This window comes from Oncorhynchus kisutch, linkage group LG3 (genome assembly GCF_002021735.2).
Source record: "Oncorhynchus kisutch isolate 150728-3 linkage group LG3, Okis_V2, whole genome shotgun sequence".
Classification (NCBI taxonomy): Eukaryota; Metazoa; Chordata; class Actinopteri; order Salmoniformes; family Salmonidae; genus Oncorhynchus; species Oncorhynchus kisutch.
The window spans coordinates 15050250-15057911 of record NC_034176.2 but is presented as its reverse complement, the minus strand read 5'-3'; positions in this window follow the sequence as shown (position 1 = coordinate 15057911).

Sequence of the window (7662 nt, the reverse complement as noted above, 5' to 3'; positions counted from 1 at the left end):
ATATGGACTTGGTCTTTTACCAAATAGGGCTATCTTCTGTATACCTCCCTTACCTTGTCACAACACAACTGATTGACTCAAACACATTAAGGCAAGACATAAAAAAATTAAAAAAATTGAAATGCATTCCAGGTGACTACCTCATGAAGCTGGTTGAGAGGATGCCAAGAGTCTGTAATGCTGTCTTTAAGGCAAAGGGTGGCTATTTGAAGAATCTCAAATCTCAAATATATTTGATTCTTTAATAGTTTTTTGTTTACTACATGAATCCATATGTGTTATATCAAAGTTTTGACGTCTTCACTATTATTCTACAATGTAGAAAACTTCACCAAACCTTTGACTGGTACTAAACATAATGTACAGTACTAGCTAATCTGAGGGAGGCTGAGTGGGACATTTCATTGTGGATTAGGGTTTGCAGAGGGATTAGCAGCAGCATGGCCTCCTGCTGTCATTAATAGCATCATCAGGTCATAACACACAGTGGTCAGAGGTCAGACTGGCTCCTCAGACACAGCCTCCAAGTCCAAGTTTCCCTAAAGCACAGGTCTGGGACCAGTCTACCCTCCCCAAATCCATTATGATAGACATTATGTGAGGGTTGGATGCTAAATTTTCCACCATAGTCCCATAATCCCTGTGCCTAAGAAAGTAGAGGTAACCTGCCTAAATGACTACCGTCCCATAACACTCACGTTGGTACAGTGCCTTGCAAAAGTATTCATCCCCCTCCTATTTTGTTGCATAACAACCTGCAATGTCAGAGGTTTTTTTTGGGGGGGGGGGGGGTTGTTCATGTAATGGACATACACAAAATAGTCCAAATTGGTGAAGTGAAATTTAAAAAATAACTTGTTTTTAAAAAAATCGCAATTTTGGGGGGGAGAAAGTGGTGCGTGCATATGTATTCACCCTCTTTGCTATGAAGCCTCTAAATAAGGTGCAACCAATCTGGTGCAACCAATTACCGTCAGAAGTCACATAATTTGTTAAATAACGTCCACCTGTGTGCAATCTAATTGTAATGTGGTTCTGTCCTTGAGCTGTTCTTGTCTAATGATGTTCTGTATTATGTTATTCTGTATTATGTCATTCTGTATTATGTTATTCTGTATTATGTTTCATGTTTTGTGTTGGACCCCAGGAAGAGTAGCTGCTGCTTTTACAACAGCTGATGGGGATCCTAATAAAATACCAAATACTAAATACATGATCTGACACATGATCTCAGTATTTATATACACCTGTTCTGATAGGCCCCAGAGTCTGCAACACCACCAAGAAAGCGGCATCATGAAGAACAAGGAGCTCTCCAAACAGGTCAGGGACAAAGTTGTGGAGAAGTACATATCAGGGTTGGGTTATAAATAAATAACCAAAACTTTTGAACATCCAACGGAGCACCATTAAATCCAGAGAATATGAGAGAATATGGCATCACAACAAACCTGCCAAGAGAGGGCCGCCCACCAAAACTCACAGACCAGGCAAGGCGGGCATTAATCAGAAAGGCAACAAAGAGACCAAAGATAACCCTGAAGGAGCTGCAAAGCTCCACAGCTTGGAGTATCTGTCCATAGGACCACTTCAAGCCGTACACTCCACAGAGCTGGGCTTTACGGAAGAGTAGCCAGAAAAAAAGCCATTGCTTAAAGAAAAAAATAAGCAAAATGCCAAAAGGCATGCGGGAGACTCCCCAAACATTTGGAAGAAGGTACTCCGGTCAGATGAGACTAAAATTTAGCCATGTCTAGCGCAAATCCAACACCTCTCATCACCCGAGAACACCATGCCCACAGGGAAGTATGGTGGCGGCAGCATCATGCTGTGGGGATGTTTTCCATCGGCAGGGACTGGGAAACTGGTCCAAATTTAAAGAATGATGGATGGCGCTAAATACAGGTAAATTCTTGAGGGAAACCTGTTTCAGTCTTCCAGAGATTTGAGAATGGGACAGAGGTTCACCTTCCAAGCAGGACAATGACCCTAAGCATACTGCTAAAGCAACACTTAAGTGGTTTAATGGGAAACATTTAAATGTCTTGGAATGGCCTAGTCAAAGCCCAGACCTCAATCCAATTGAGAATCTGTGGTATGACTTAAAGATTGCTGTACACCAGCGGAACCCATCCAACTTGAAGGAGCTGGAGCGGATTTTCCTTGAATAACGGGTAGAAATCCCAGTGGCTAGATGTGCCAAGCTCATAGAGACATACCCCAAGAGACTTGCAGCTGTAATTGCTGCAAAAGGTGGTTCTACAAAGTATTGACTTTGGGGGGGGTGAATAGTTACGCACGCTCAAGTTCATTTTTTTGGTCTAATTTTGTCACGCCCTGACCTTAGTTATCTTTGTTTTCTTTATTATTTTGGTTAGGTCAGGGTGTGACGACGGTGGTATATGTGTTTTCCCCTGTCTCTGGGTTTCCTCGCACTCACCCTGAGGTGCGTGTCCCCAGCCCGGTACCACCAGTGCCGGCACCACGCACCAGGCCTATAGTGCGCCTCGGCAGTCCAGTACACCCTGTTCCTCCTCCCTGCACTCACCCTGAGGTACCCGGTCCAGAGCGTCCGGCGACAGTGCCCGGTCCAGAGCATCCGCTGACAGTGCCCAGTCTAGAGCGTCCAGCGACAGTGGCCGATCCAGAGCGTCCGGCGACAGTGCCCAGTCCAGAGCGTCCGGCGACAGTGCCCAGTCCAGAGCGTCCGTCGACAGTGCCCAGTCCAGAACGTCCATCGACTGTGCCCAGTCCACAGCATCCGGCGACAGTACACAGTCCAGAGCGTCCGGCGACAGTACCCAGTCCAGAGCGTCCGGCGACAGTACCCAGTCCAGAGCTTCCGGCGACAGTTCACAGACCGGAACCTCCAACGACGTGCCACAGTCCGGAACCTCAAACGACGGGCCACAGTCCGGAACCTCCTACGACGGGCCACAGTCCGGAAACTCCTACGACGGGCCACAGTCCGGAACCTCCAACAACGGGCCACAGACCGGGGAATCCAACGGCAGGCCACAGTCCGGGGTCTCCAGCGAGGGTCCCCAGCCCGGGGCCTACGGCGAGGATCTGCAGTCCAGAGCCTCCGACGATGATCCATGGGTCTGTGCTACAAGAGCGGACTCAGAGTAAAGAAGGGGGGCGGCATCCAGAACCAGAGCCGCTACTGAGGTTAGATGCCCACCCACACCCTCCCGTATAGGTTTAGGTTTGCGGCAGGGAGTCCGCACCTTTGGGGAGGGGGGGTACTGTCACGCCCTGACCTTAGTTATCTTTGTTTCCTTTATTATTTTCCTTTATTATTTTGGTTAGGTCAGGGTGAAACAAGGGTGGTATATGTGTTTTGGCCTGTCTAGGGTTTTTGTATGTTTATGGGGTTTTTCTAGTCTAGGTGTTTTTATGTCTATGGTTGTCTAGATTGGTTCTCAATCAGAGGCAGCTGTTTATCGTTGACTCTGATTGGGGACCATATTTAGGTAGCCATATGCCTTGGATAGTTTGTGGGTTATTGTCTATGTGTAGTTGCCTGTCAGTACCTGTGTCTCATAGCTTCACGTTCGTTTTGTTGTTTTGTATAGTTTGTTTAGTGTTTATTCTTCATTAAAAGAAGAATGTATTCTTATCACGCTGCACCTTGGTCTCATCATTACGAAGAACGTGACAAATTTCTTGTTTGATACACAAAAAAAAATATTTTGCAACTTCAAAGTGGTAGGCATGTTGTATAAATAAAATGATACAAACCCCCCAAAAATCTATTTCAATTCCAGGTTGCAAGGCAAAAAAATAGAAAAAAGGGGGTGAATACTTTTGCAAGCCACTGTAGGCATGAAGTGCTTTGAAAGGCTAGTCATGGCTCACATCAACACCATCATCCAGGAACCCTAGACCCACTCCAATTCGCATTTCACCCGGAAGGATCCTCAGATGACACAAACTTAAAAGCACTCCACACTGTCCTTTCCCACCTGGACAAAAGGAACACCTATGTAAGAATGCTGTTCATTGACTACAGCCCGAAGGCCGAACACAACCCCATTCACATCGACGGGCCTGTAGTGGAGCGGGTAAAGAGATTCAAGTTCCCTGGTGTCCACATCACCAACAAACTATTATGGTCCAAACACTCCAAGACAGTTGTGGAGAGGGCACGCCAATGCCTTTTCCACCTCAGGAGACTGGAAAGATTTGGGTCCACAGATCCTCAAAAGTTCTACAGCTGCACCATCGAGAGCATCCTGACCGGTTGTATGGCAACTGCTTGGTCTCCGACAGCAAGGCGCTACAGAGGATAGTGTGTATGGCACAGTAAATCACTGCAGCCAAACTTCCTGCCATCCAAGACCTATATACTACGCGGTGTCAGAGGAAAGCACCAAAAATTGTGAAAGACAAGTCAGACTGTTCTGTCTGCTACCGCATGGCAAGCGGTACCGGAGCACCAGGTCTAGGTCCAAAAGTCTCTTTAACAGATTCTACCCCCAAGCCATAAGACTGAACAATTAATCAAATTAATCAAATGGCCAACAGGACTATTTGCATTGCTGCTACTCGCTGTTTATTATCTATGCATAGTCACTTTACCCCTACCTACATGTACAAATTACTTTGACTAACCTGTACCACCGCACATTGTATATAGCCTCGTTATTTTATTGTGTTACAGTTTTATTAAATTTTTTACTTTAGATTATTTTGTAAATATTTTCTTAAACCTCTCTGGACCTAGCCAAAAGCCAGTGAAAATGCAGAGCGCCAAATTCAAATAAATTACTATAAAAATCAAACCTTCATGAAATCACACATGTAAGATACCAAAAATGAATCCAGCCAACATGTCAGATTTCAAAAAGGCTTTTTGGCGAAAGCAATTGATACTATTATCTGAGGATAGCACCTCCGTAAACAAAGAGAGAAAGCATATTTCAACCCTGCAGGCGTGACACAAAACAGAAATAAAAATATAAATCATGCCTTACCTTTGACGAGCTTCTTTTGTTGGCACTCCAATATGTCCCATAAACATCACAAATGGTCCTTTTGTTCGATTAATTCCGTCAATATATCTCCAAAATGTCCATTTATTTGGCGCGTTTGATCCAGAAAAACACCGGTTTCAACTTGCGCAACGTGACTACAAAATATCTCAAAAGTTACCTATAAACTTTGCCAAAACATTTCAAACTACTTTTGTAATACAACTTGAGGTATTTTTTAAAAGTAAATAATCAATAAAATTGAAGACTGGATGATCTGTGTTCAATACTGGAAGAAAACAATCTGACGCTACCTTTCTGGTCACGCGCCTCTATCTAACAGTACACTTGAAGTGACCCTCGTTTTGAACAGGGCTACTTCTTCATTACACAAAGGAAAAACCTTAACCAATTTCTAAAGACTGGTGACATCCAGTGGAAGCGGTAGGAATTGCAAGAAGGTCCCTTAGAAATCTGGATTCCCAATGAAAAGTCATTGAAAAGAGAGTGACCTCAAAAAAATAAAAATCTGAATGGTTTGTCCTCGGGGTTTCGCCTGCTACATAAGTTCTGTTATACTCACAGACATGATTCAAACAGTTGTAGAAACTTCAGAGTGTTTTCTATCCAAATCTACTAATAATATGCATATCTTATCTTCTGGGGATGAGTAGCAGGCAGTTGATTTTGGGCATGCATTTCATCCGGATGTGAAAATACCGCCCCCTGTCACCAAGAAGTTTTTAACTATTTTCTTGAATCTGCATTGTTGGTTAAGGGCTTGCAAGTAAGCATTTCAAATACAACACCTGTTGTATGTGACAAACACAATTGAATTTGATTAGATCAGTGGGAATCATCATTCTACTCCGCAGGGGGGCGAGGAATTCAAGTCCAGACTGACACAGAGCTTCAGTAACAGACTCCATCTTGGGTATGCTGACCCAGTCCTCCGCTAGATGCCTCCGGGGTAGACCAGGCCATGGAGGCACCATGGAGAGAGATAGAGGGGGATTGGATGCTCCACACTAGCAGCAGTTAAAAGGTTTAGCACATCATGGGAGCCTTGTCATGAACGTGTCAGTAGACAAGATAAATAAAAAAGATCTCTTTCAGTAGGACAGGTCACTAAAAGACAAACCACAATGTCAATGCACATGCTGCCTGTACAATATCACTAGTTGGTTTGGGATGTATCAATATTTCCAAATAAAAACTGTGCACATCCCTCCACACCCTCAGCCATTAAAATTAGCAAAAATATTGTCTATGGAAATAACCACAATCTGTGCCACATTTGTCAGAACATTCTGCTGTACCATTTTAACGGCCAAGTCTCAGGGCTCTGAGTAAACATGTCTAGTTTATGAGGAAATGTTCTATGTGTCAGTATGTGCCTCTGTGCGTGTGTACAGTGTAAGTGTCGATGGTTCTAGTTTTGTAAACAAAAGACAGTGAACACAACATGTTTGTGAAGACCCTTTATTGCACTGTATATTCATGGTTTCTCTTTGTGTCTCGTGTGTGTCAGGTTTACTGTGGATCCTTTATGGGTCATTCTTTAAAATAGTGTGAGATTAGCAAGTTCTCTTAAAAGGTACAATGCAGAGGTTTTTATCTCAATATCTAATCATTTCTCAGTAACAATTAAGTACCGTAATGGGGTTGGTTTCAATTAAAATGGTCAAAAAGAAACCAAAATAGCTTGTTAGCAAAGAGCAATTTCTCAAGCAATAATTTTTGTAGGACTGTCTGGGATTGGTCTGACTGGGGAGGGGAACACTGAAAACTAGCTGATATTGGCAGAGAGGTTCGGAGCTATCTTTCTTATTGGTCTATTAACTAATTTACCACCTGGTGATGTCACCAGGCTGGCCAAAACCCCATCCCACCCAAATTTCAGGCGGTCTTTTCAAACAGCTTTAACACTAAAAGGGCTTATTCATAATTTTCACAATTTCACAGTATTATACCAACCTCATAGTGTGGACATATATATAAAACAGAGGAAAATCATGTTTTTGAGTGCACTGGGCTTCTAACAACAGTTCGGGTATAGGTGCTCATAATGCCTTTACAAGACTAGCAATTCTGTTAAAACAGACCATGATACAATAGATTACGACAGCAGCCGAAGTCAAGTAATAGTAACACTGAACCTTTACGCTACCGTTCAATGCTAAATATTTTCATGTTGAGGAATGGCACCATATCAATTTGCAATCCGTATTCTAACCATTAATCAAAGGTAATTATTGCTGTAAGGTTTAAGAAACCACACAAACAACAAATTCAGACCCTTCCCCGAGTCTGACTGATTAGCCTTACCACTGGGAACACACAAACGTAGTTTGCTCCAGAGGCGCCTCCTACTATGGCTGACCCTGTAAAACAACACATTTCACTGCACATATCTGGTATATGTGACAATGAAACACTTGTATTTTTTAGAACTGTGGTGGCAGGTCTGAATGTTATCAGACTAGACAAGACACCATGTGAAGGGAGTAGTCTCCACAGTCTTTGACATTCCCCCATGGTGTGCCGCTGCATGGTCTGACTCAGAACTTAGGCCTGGAAGTTGGCAGCTCCAGCTCTCGGGCGAAGTCAAGCTCTTGAGAAATTGCTTCCATATCTTTGGCCTCGAATTGCGACCGCGTCTTCCAAGTGATTAACTCCCAACGCC